Below are 11,646 nucleotides of genomic sequence, written 5' to 3' on the forward strand. Positions count from 1 at the left end.
TTACTATCCCTTATTCCCTTGGTCTCCCTGCCAGGCCCTCGTTAACCATGTTCTGATTCGCTAGCTGTGCAGCTAGTAGACCCTAAGACAAGTATGGTTCATCCTAATGCTTCCCTGAAGAGATACCACAGAGAGGCGGGTGACACAGGGCTGGCTCTGGTCCTACCAGCTGGCTGTATCACTTTGGCAAAGCCACTTAATCTGCAGTTTGCTCAGACAGGAAATCAGGCATAATCCATACGGCAGCCACTTCCAGTAACGTGGTTTTAGGGAAAGCCGCTTATCTTCTAAGCCACAGAGGTTAAGATACGTACTTGTTGAGAATCATCCAGTGACTTGTAATTTGGACTGAATTTCATAACATTAGGAATAGCAGACTGAGAGATGTTCATGTAACTCTAAACCAGATTAAGACGTTCTTTCCTTCTTTTTGCTATGTCCAGCTGTGGAAAGAGCCAGCTTTGAGTTTGCAGTCACCTTATAGTCTTTTTCCAGGGACAGTGTTTTGGTGTCTCAAGGAAAGGGCTGCCGTGCTGGAGATCCAACATGTCTCTCTTGAGTAGTCTTCCATGACATCAAGGAGAGCAATTTCATCTGCAAGTCCTCTGTTAAGAAACTTGATGGCTTTAATCCCAGCACTCGGGAGGCAGAGGCAGGCGGATCTCTGTGAGTTCGAGACCAGCCTGGTCTACAGAGCGAGTTCCAGGACAGCCTCCAAAGCCACAGAGAAACCCTGTCTCGAAAAACCAAAAAAAAAAAAAAAAAAAAAAAAAGAAAGAAACTTGATGGCACAGGCCATGACAACACCGCCAACCCCAACAACTGAAACCTTAGTCTAGGGGCCCGTTCTTCCTTCAGAAGACTCACAATCGGCTCATTCTGGACTTAAAACCCAGAGCAAATGATTGCCACGTTTCAGGGCCACTTTAGCTAGACTAATGCAGCAGCAGCAGCACCCTTCCAAAGTAGCCCACCCTGGACTACGAAGCACTGTGTAGCATAGACTGGCCTCTGACTTGTGGGAATTCACCTGCCTCAGCCTACCCGAGTGCTAGCACTGCAGGTGTGAGCAGGTTGGCTGCCATATGGATTTAGCCTGATTTCCTATCTGATTGAGGAAAGCCCGGGAGGTCATCCTTTAAGATGTGATGGGTGAGTCCTTGGGGGGCATGGAGACTCCACTGTGCCTGTGTGGAAGGAATGTGCTGCTATCTCCTGAAGAATTTGCACCCAGAACTAAGCACTGATGCAGGTAAGAAACAGTGGAAAGATGCTGAAAAGCAGGTGGTTGCCAGTGACAACAAGACCATCAAACTGAGAGGCTACCCACCCTGGACCACTAGATTATCTGTGGCAGACTTGACGGGAAGTAAAACGAAGGATCTTAGGTAGATGCCCCAAGTCTCCACTATGATTAATGAAGGACAGTCTTCCTTGATGTTCTGTGCTTCTTGGGGGAAAATGAACTTTTGTGTTGTGAAGATGACTAACTCCTAATGGAGAGGCTTGAAGAAGGGTGCAGATATTCTTTGGGAGGATCCAGAAACAGCTGCAATTTAAGGTCTTCTAATGTCACAGGATGCCACTGACTAGGCTGCAATAGAATTTCTGTTGGGGGGTCAGACATATCCTCTTTTGGTCTGATCTGAGGTTAGTGCACTTGTATGATGACAGCCTGGGATGGACATCAGTTTCCCACAGTTAGAAACCCTTACAGCTGGTGCTTGTGTGGTGGTACACTGGTTACTACCCATAGGAGTCCCCATACCTGGGACACCACTGCCAATTCTGTACCTGCTCTAGCTGATGTGTCACTTAGTGTTACCTCACTTCTCCAAGCATGCCTGCTCCAATTTTTCTTCAGTCAGTCACGTCCTGGGCTCAAGAGTATACAGGCATTATTGCATGCTTTATGCATGACTGCTCTCAAGAAATATATGCATCCCAGCACTCAGGAGGCAGAGGCAGGGGGATCTCTGTGAATTCAAGGCTGGTCTGGTCTACAGAGTGAGTGCCATGACAGGCTCCAAAGCAGTACAGAGAAACCCTGTCTCGAAAAACCAAAAAATAAAACATAAAAATATATGCTTGTGTGTGTGTATTGTGCATTGTTATATAATACAAAGAGTAAAATATGTGTGTGAATGATGCAATCAACTACCCAAGTGTCATGCCAACTATAACATCATACTTTAAACATGGGGGTGGTTTGAAAAGTATTTAAAAAATATATAGCTAGAGATGAGCCATCTCCATGGGGTTCCTGTTTCCCCTAAGCACAGGACACCCTAACAGCTCTCAAATGTACAAAGTAGCTGGTCATGGTGGCACTCAAGAGGCAGGAGCGTGAGTTCGAGGCCAGCCTGGTCTACAGAGCGAGTTCCAGGACAGCCTCCAAGCCATAGAGAAACCCTGTCTCGAAAAACCAAAAAAAAAAAAAAAAAAGAGGCAAGAGCAAGCAGATGTCTGGGAGCTCAAGGCCAGTATGGTTTACATTGTGAGTTTTGGCCACCCAAGGCTACACAGGGAGGCCCTGTTACTGATTAATTAATTAGAAATTAAATAACAAACAATAAGAAATGTTTCTTTTTCAGTCCCTAGGGAAAGGCTCCAACTGGCCACAATGGAAAGATGTCACACTAGACTAATCAACTGTTGTTTAGATGTAGGGCAACACTAAGCATGACAATTTTCATATTATTCCTTAGGAAGGAGAGCAATCTCTTGACAATAGGTACAAGTGTCAGGCAATAGTGGCGCACACCTTTAATCACAGCACTCGGGAGGCAGAGGCAGGCAGATCTTTGTGAGTTCAAGGGCAATCAAGTCTACAGAGTGAGTTCCAAAACAGGGACAGGCTACACAATGTACAATGAAACCCTGTCTCGAAAAGCCAAAAAGAAAAAATGATGGGGGTTGTCCTTCTGTATATATCTTTCTCTTATTGGTTAATGAATAAAACATTGTTTGGCTAGTGGACAGGCAGGAAGTATAGGCAGGGCTACCAGAGGAGAACTCTGGGAAATGTAGGCAGACAGAGTCATCATAAGGGACTGGGAGGATAGGACATGCCAGGAGTTCTCCAGTAGGATAAGGCCATGTAGAAATATATAGATTAATAGAGATTAATTAATAGTAGTTAAGACCGAGCTAGCCAATAAAAAGCTCTAGCTACCGGCCAACAATTTTAGAGCTAATATAGTGTGTGTGTGTATTTATTTGTGGTGAAGCAGCCACAGGACCTAGCTGGGCCAAAAATCTCCCGTTACAAATAAGAGGCAATAACTGTTGCGGGGCATTGGTGGCACATGTCTTTAATCCCAGCACTCCAGAGGCAGAGGCAAGCAGATCTCTGTGAGTTCAAGACCAGCCGTGTCTACAAGAGTTAGTTCCAGGACAGCCTCCAAAGTCACAGAGAAACCGTGCCTTGAAATGCCCCCCCCAAAAAAGAGGCAGTAACCGTTTATACAGTGCTTTTTGCTGTTACCCAATAGTAGTTCGTTAGTGGTTTAAAATAAATGGCGTATTCACTGCACCTATACATTGCTAGTCAGTGGGCATTTGTTTCTGCTCTAAGACACTCAAGGACCTTTACTGGAATACATGATGTATTTTTCATTGTTTTTTTTTTATGTTTAAAACCTCATTTTAAAAAGTATTAAATTTGTGACCAGAGAGATGGCTCAGGAGTTAAGAGCACTGGCTGCTCTTCCAGAGGACCCAGGTTCAATTCCCAGCACCCACATGGCAGCTCAAACTGTCTGTAACTCCAGTCCCTTTTCTGGCCTCTGAAGGGACTGCATGCATGCTGGTGCACAGACACACACTCAGGCAAACATTTACAGACATAAAATAAATAAAATCTGAAAAAAATTAAAAATGACAACTCTTACAAAACAAGAAAGAGCTGACTCCCCACCTCCAACCTCCCATCCCCCACTCCTCCACCCCACCACACCAGTTTAGCACTTGTTCCTCTGTGGGTAGGAATATTCTGGGCGGCAGTGGAACCTTTAGGATCAACGGCCTATGCAGAAGTAGGCCACTAGGGGCAGAACTTTGAAGGTGATGGCTCCAAATTCAATAATGCCTCCTAGTTAGCCATGATATGAACATCTCCTGACTCCGTAGGGGTCTGAGAAAAAGCTGAAGGAAGACCCTGAACTCAAATAGTATGCAAGAACAAAGAGTATTTACTGCTGTACCAGCATGCAGGGGTCAAGCACCTGTACAAAACTGTGATGACCCCAAGGGGAGCGCGCAGGCTCCCCTTACGCACAGCTAGGGGAACTTTAGGAGCATTGGGTCGTCTCAAACATACTTGGTTAAGCAAGCAGCAGTTACATTAGTATATTTTTTAGTTTGTTTGTTTTTTGAGACAGGGTTTCTCTATGTATCTTTGGCTGTCTTAGAACTCACTCTGTAGACCAGGCTGACCTGTGAACTCAGAGATCCACCTGCCTCTGCCTCCCCAGTGCTGGGAATAAAGGTGTGAGCCACCACACCCAGAACATTAGCATACTTTTAATTGGCTGAGGCTTTATCTTTGGACATACTTGGGTAAATTTCAAGGGGGTTGCAAGTATCTTTATGCAGCATGCATAATAAAAAGCCCTTTAACTCCCCCAAAGTGGTAAAGTTAAGAATTGTTTTCCTATTGCACGAATTCTAATTGATCTTAATAATAAAAACTTGGAGTCAGTTATAAGGGGGCGAAAGCTGAAGGATCAGAGAAGCAGAGCAGCCAGTCACTGGTTCTTACCTCTACCGATGCTCAGACTAAAGGGGTGATCCTGTCCTCAGACTGCATCCTCAGACTGACTGCTGCTCAAACTGCCTGCAATGGGCTCCTGTCTCCTCCTCCCAACTACTGGGATCACCTTTGTGTGAGCTCTGTTTCTCTTTAAGACTAGACCAAGTTCCTGTAGCCCAGGGTAGCCTTGAACTCACAGAGCTCTGTCTGCCTCGGCCTCCCAAATGCTGGGATTAAGGGTGTGTGTCACCACTGCCTGGCTTTATGACTAGTTAGTGTGGCTAGCTTTGCACTTTGATCCTCAGGCAAACTTTGTTAGATCATAAGTAAAATAGCATCAAATTTTCCTTCAATTGTATTTCTTAATTGTGTTCCTCAGAAGAAAATTAAAATAGCTAATATCTGGACAGGCTATGCATGTCTCCAATCATCTCTTGTCAAGACTAGTCTGAGTTCAGTAACATAGTAAATGATAGACAGGAATTGAAATATCAGAGAAGCGTGTCCCACAGCGTGTGCAGTGCAAACTCCGGAGGCAATCATCAGCTGCATGAGGAGCCACGGACAAGCTGGCTAACTACTGCTGTAACATTCTCAGTCGTCTGCAAACTATAGATAAATAACCCATTTCATAGGGTGGCTGAAAGGATTGTTTAATTAATTAACTTATTAATAGAGTAATTAGTTAATTGGAGTAATAGACAGTTGTGAGCTGCCATGTGGTTTCTGGGTATTGAACCCAGGTCCTCTGGAAGAGCAGCCAGTGTTCTTAACCACTGAGCCATCTCTCCAGGCCCAAGATTAGTTTTTGTTTTGTTTTGTTTTTGTTGTAGTTGGTTGTTTTTTGTTTTGTTTTTCTGAGACAGGGTTTCTCTGTGAAACAGTTCTGGTTGTCCTGGAACTCACTCTGTAGACTAGGCTGGCCTTGAACTCACAGAGATCCACCTGCCTATGCCTCCCGAGTGCTGGGATTAAAGGCGTGCACCACCACTGCCCGGCAAGATTTTTTTTTTAATACAAGTAAAATGCTTTGAATGGTGGGATTGCACAGACCGGCTATTCAGTTAATATCAAATTTTTCTATTTATTTATTTGGTTTTTCGAGACAGGGTTTCTCTGTATTGTTTTGGAGCCTGTCCTGGAACTTGCTCAGTAGAACTCACAGAGATCCACCTGCCTCTGCTTCCTGAGTGCTGGGATTAAAGGCATGCGACACCAACGCCCGGCTCAGATTTTTCTTTTTAAGACATCAAGGATCATGGAAAGCTCTTGTTCCTCAAGCCAAATGGACAGTGGGGTTTTTAGGTTGCATTTACTTGTGTAAAAAGTCTGATTCAAGGATGACATCTGTACTTTTTCCCTGGGGCAGCCTGACTCATCTTTGTTCTTTGTCTCTGGTCTAGGAAAACATCCTTTTTGGTATCTTAATTTCTGACTCCTTTTGGTCCTAACTTGATGTCAGCATTGGCCCTGACATCCCAGTGACATGCTTGCAGCATACTGCTCCTCTCCTTTCTTCTGCTTCCTTCCCAACCTCCCTACTACAGCAGCCTGACCCCACCCGTCCCTCCAGACACAGTCTGCCTTTTGCCTGTCTGCCCTTCACAGGCACAGTGGTCCAGTTCTCACTCTTTGTGGCTCTAACAAACAAGTTGTTATGGAAGGTAGAATTGCTGGGGCTGGTGGTGACCTGTGTCTGTGATCCCAGCACTGGAGGGACTGAAGACCCTTTCTAAAAACAAAAAGCAGGACGTGGTGGCTCACACCTTTAATCTCAACACTTAAGAGGCTGAGGTTGGTGCCTCTCAGTGAGTTCCAGGCCAGCCGGAGCTATACCATTATAACTATCTAACTTAGAATGGTTTATAGAAAAGTAACACATTTTCGTGAGGTCGAGCTGACCAAAATTAATTCTATAATCTGGCAATACATAGCCACTTAAAATGATAGCCAGTTACAAATAAAATAAAGGAAATTGTCGTTTTGACTATAAAGATAAAAATACAAATAAACAGGTAAAGGAATACATAGCCGCAAAAGGGTGACTTTTTTTTTTTTTTTTTTTTTTTTTTTTGGTTTTTCGAGACAGGGTTTCTCTGCAGCTTTGGAGACTGTCCTGGAACTAGCTCTTGTAGACCAGGCTGGTCTCGAACTCACAGAGATCCGCCTGCCTCTGCTTCCCGAGTGCTGGGATTAAAGGCGTGCACCACCAACGCCCGGCTGCAAAAGGGTGACTTTTAAGAAATATTTATCAATTTTTATTTTATGTGTTTTGCCTGAATATACGTCTGTATACCGCCTGAATACATTGCTCAGGGTTGTGAGCTGCCATGTGGGATCCTGGGAATCCAACCAGAATCCTCCGCTAGAGTAGCAGCACCAGGGCATTCTTCACACATGTGATATACCAGACAGTTTTGTTGAGAAGTTAACAAATACCACCTCGCAATATGCTTACCCTATATTTAAGGCCAGGTACTTCGAAAGAAAAGGGTCAAGCACTTGTTCTGATCCCAAGTCCTGGGCTTCTTCCTATGTTTCAGGAGCCCTTGATGCTGCTTGGGCTGCATTTCAGCAGGTAGAAAAATTAGCTTTAGAGATATTCATGGAAAGCATCCATCTTACGTAATTTTAACTTGCCTGAAAGAGACTTTAGACATAAAACCCTTTCTGCCTTTTCTTTTTCAACTATAATCAGCTACGACGGGATATTTAGTCACCAGCGCATACGGGTAAAGTACCAATCAGAAGTCAGCATTTGTGTAAATGACAGGATAGGGTGTTTGTCCCTCTAGGTCGTTAACCCGCTGACTAGGCCTAACCTCAGAGGCTGGGCGTGTAAACATTTCCGGGTCCTCCCGGTGTCCCCAGCTCAGCCCGAGCTTGGTTCCTCTGTGATGCCGGGATCTACCAGGAGCTCCTCTTCTCCGCCGGTTTACCCCTCGTAGGGGTGAGAAGCGCTGGGATGGGAAAAGCAGAATTACCTCTCCCCACAAAACGTTCCGTTGAGTCGGCAAGAGTCATTCGTTTTCTGCAGAAACCTGCGCAGCGACCCAAAAAGATCTCAAGTACCCAGCCCGGCCTGGGGCGGCGTCCAGGGCAGAAGCCCAAGGCAGCGGGTGCCGCCTCTAGGGGCAGCCAGCCCCGGAGTGTCCAGGGCGGGGCGCTGACCGCAGAGGAGAAGCGGCACCGAGCTCCGGAGCACCTCGGACCCCACCCCCTTTGCCCCCCCGACACACACACACACACACACACACACACACACACACACACACACACACACACACACACACACACACACACACACACACACACACACACACACACACACACACACACACACACACACACACACACACACACACCTTACCCCGAGTCCTCTGCTCATCAGCCGTGCGGCTTCACCGAGCAGGGGGTTTGGCGGGGCAGCCCATGCGACCCCCATGGAGCCGGGAGGACCGCAGCCAGGGATGCGGGGATGCAGATGGGAAGGTGTCCATAGTGCCTACACCGGCACGAGCGTGGCTACAGCTTTCTTTTAGCGTGGTCGAGGGCCCAAGGGTTAACTTTAGGGAGAAAACCGAAAATGACCTCCAGTAAACTCCAAGAAAATCTTTATTCCATAAAATTATGAGACTGTACTTTTAGATTCAGTTACTTTTTGTTTGTTTTTTGGTTTTCTTTTGTTTTGTTTTTCATGACAGGGTTTCTCTATGTAGCCCTAGCTGCCCCCCAGAGAACTGCCTGCTCTGCCTCCTGGGATTAAAGGTGTGTGCAACTACCAGCCGGCTTGAGCTACCACTTTATTTATTTATTTTTAGATTTCCGGTTTTAGAGACAGGGTTTCTCTGTGTAGCAATGGCTGTCCTGGAACTAACTCTGTAGACCAGGCTGGCCTCGAACTCGAAACCGCCTGTTTTCCTGAGTGCTGGGCTTAAGGGCATGTATTACCACCACGTCCATCCTAGCTAGATTCAGTTTCTAATTATAAAATCCTTAACTGCACAAGTCAGGGAAGGGGCTTAGCAGCAGTTGCAAACAAATTCTACTACTGAAGCACAACACTAATTTCTTCATGCTTCTTTCTTCTTCTTTTTTTTTTTTTTTTTTTTGTCTTTTTTCTGAGACAGGGTTTCTCTGGCTTTGGAGGCTGTCCTGGAACTAGCTCTTGTAGACCAGGCTACTCTCGAACTTACAGAGATCCACCTGCCTCTGCCTCCCGAGTGCTGGGATTAAAGGCATGCACCACCAATGCCCAGCGTGTTTTTTCTAACAATCTCTTTCTCGATACTTCTTTTTTTTTTTTTTTTTTTTTTTGGTTTTTCGAGACAGGGTTTCTCTGTATTGTTTCGGAAGCTATCGGTCCAGCCCGGCCTCGAACTCACAGAGATCCGCCTGCCTCTGCCTCCCGAGTGCTGGGATTAAAGGCGTGAGACACCACCGCCCGGCTTAAAATCCCCCGTTTTTGATAGCCCACAGCATAAACTTATTAACAATTTAATGTGAAGAATGTTTTTAATCTCCACATAAAAGTTTTAATAAAAATATAGGGCACAGTTATTACAAGCCTAAAGATGTAAGTGATAAAAATAAATACATGTACATAGGAACATAAAGACTAGGGATACAAAATGCATGGAAATTTAAATGCTTAAGAATAAAGTTGGGCCTTTAATCTACACTTTATTAAAAAATTAACCCAAGGTGACTGGGTGTGGTGGCATATACCTTTAGTTCTGGCAGTCTGGGAGGCAGAGGCAGGTGAATGTGAGTTTGAGGTCAGCCTGATCTACAGAGCAAGTTCCAGGACAGCCAAGACTTTTACACAGAGAAATCCAGTCTTAAAAGAGAGAGGGAATTCTTAGATGGAAATTTCAGAAGAAATTAGGCACTACATTTGCTCAAGACACCTCAGATATGACATGCAAAGTATAGCCAAAAACAAAACAAAACCCCAAAACATCACCAAAATTAAACCTTTGTGCTGGTGAATTGAGTGCTTTTAATCTCAGCACTCAGGAGGCAGAGGCAGGTGGATCTCTGTGAGTTAAAGGCCAGCCTGGTCTACAGAGTGAGTTCTAGGACAGCCAGGAATACATAGTGAGACCCCCATCTCAAAAACCAAAAGCAGACAAAATTAAGACCTTAGGGCTGGGGCTGTAGCTCACTAAGCTCACATATGAACAAGATCCTGACACTCCCCAGCAACACGTGGTGAAATAGCTGCCTGGAGCCTTCAAGAAGAAAGCATTTGAGAATCAGGCCTTTGATGAGGATGGGTGTGGTGGCACAGACCTTTGATCCCAGCCCTGCGGGGTGGAGGCCGCTCCACTGAGGCAGCTGGACCTCTGTGACTTCTATGCTAGCCTGGTCTAGCTAACCAGCTCTAAGGAAGTTGTGGCTATGACACAGTGAGAGCCTGTCCTGAAGGAGGAGAGAGAGAGAGAGAGAGAGAGAGAGAGAGAGAGAGAGAGAGAGAGAGAGAGAGAGAGAGAGAGAGAGAGAGAGAGAGATAGAGAGAGAGAGAGAGAGAGAGAGAGAGAGAGAGAGAGAGAGAGAGAGAGAGAGAGAGAGAGAGAGAGAGAGAGAGAGAGAGAGAGAGAGAGAGAGAGAGAGAGAGAGAGAGAGAGAGAGAGAGAGAGAGAGAGAGAGAGAGAGAGAGAGAGAGAGAGAGAGAGAGAGAGAGAGAGAGAGAGAGAGAGAGAGAGAGAGAGAGAGAGAGAGAGAGAGAGAGAGAGAGAGAGAGAGAGAGAGAGAGAGAGAGAGAGAGAGAGAGAGAGAGAGAGAGAGAGAGAGAGAGAGAGAGAGAGAGAAAGAGAGAAAGAGAGAGAGAGAAAGAGAGAGAAAAAGAGAGAGAGAGAGAGAGAGAGAGAGAGAGAGAGAGAGAGAGAGAGAGAGAGAGAGAGAGAGAGAGAGAGAGAGAGAGAGAGAGAGAGAGAGAGAGAGAGAGAGAGAGAGAGAGAGAGAGAGAGAGAGAGAGAGAGAGGACACTTGCATGTTTCTGTTCAAAAGTGATAGGATAAATCGTTGTATCATGGGACCAGAGATACAAGTGGGAGTTTAGTTAAGGAACTGTGTGTCTGTGTGTGGACAATGGGTGTTTTATCTGCATCTGATAGGACTGTTCTTCTGTCTAGTGTTCCCGAAGCTTTGGGCCTCTGCTTCCTTTCTGCAGGATGCTGTGCCTTGGTTGTTAGAGGTGGAGGTGGAAAAGAACTTTGGCTGTCACATTTCAAATCATTTCCTTCAACTCTAATACAGAGACTGGTTGACTGGGGGAAGGTAACAGACAGAATTCCTGCTTTCCTTTCCCCTCATTTCCAGGCTCACTGAGTTACTTAGTTTCCACCCAGGGTCAGATTGTGTGTGGATGCCCTAACCCCCTTGAGCTTTAGTTTTAAATGTTCAAAGATGTAGCCAGCTGATTCGATGTTCCTGGTGTGTACTAAGTTCTACTGTAGAATATCAACACTGGACAGTTTTTCTTTTTTCTTTTTTCTTTTTTTCTTTTTTTGGTTTTTCGAGACAGGGTTTCTCTGTGGCTTTGGAGGCTGTCCTGGAACTCGCTCTGTAGACCAGGCTGGCCTCGAACTCACAGAGATCCGCCTGCCTCTGCCTCCGGAGTGCTGGGGTTAAAGGCGTGCGCCACCACCACCCGGCTCCTGCAAGGTATCTTCTGACCTTTGCACACCCCTGAATAAATGTAAAAAATTATTTTCAAAAACACAGTCGTTATGTTTGGCAAAAGGAAATGTGTTTAATAAGCACTAGATAATAGCGGTAAAAAATATATTTAAATTAGTGTTATTTTGGAAAGTCAGAAGTGTTGCTCATCTCTTAATTAGGGTTACTACTGTTGTGATGACACACCATGGAACAAGGCAGGTTGGGAA

General features: G+C 45.5%; 1 pseudogene; it reads right to left on the reverse strand.

The window, feature by feature from the left end:
- Positions 1-224: 224 nt before the first annotated feature.
- LOC121139427 lies at positions 225-8,253 on the reverse strand (annotated as a pseudogene).
- Between the last annotated feature and the right edge of the window lie 3,393 nt (positions 8,254-11,646).

The sequence above is a fragment of the Mesocricetus auratus genome, unplaced genomic scaffold (assembly GCF_017639785.1).
Source record: "Mesocricetus auratus isolate SY011 unplaced genomic scaffold, BCM_Maur_2.0 Super-Scaffold_15014, whole genome shotgun sequence".
NCBI classification, from domain to species: Eukaryota; Metazoa; Chordata; class Mammalia; order Rodentia; family Cricetidae; genus Mesocricetus; species Mesocricetus auratus.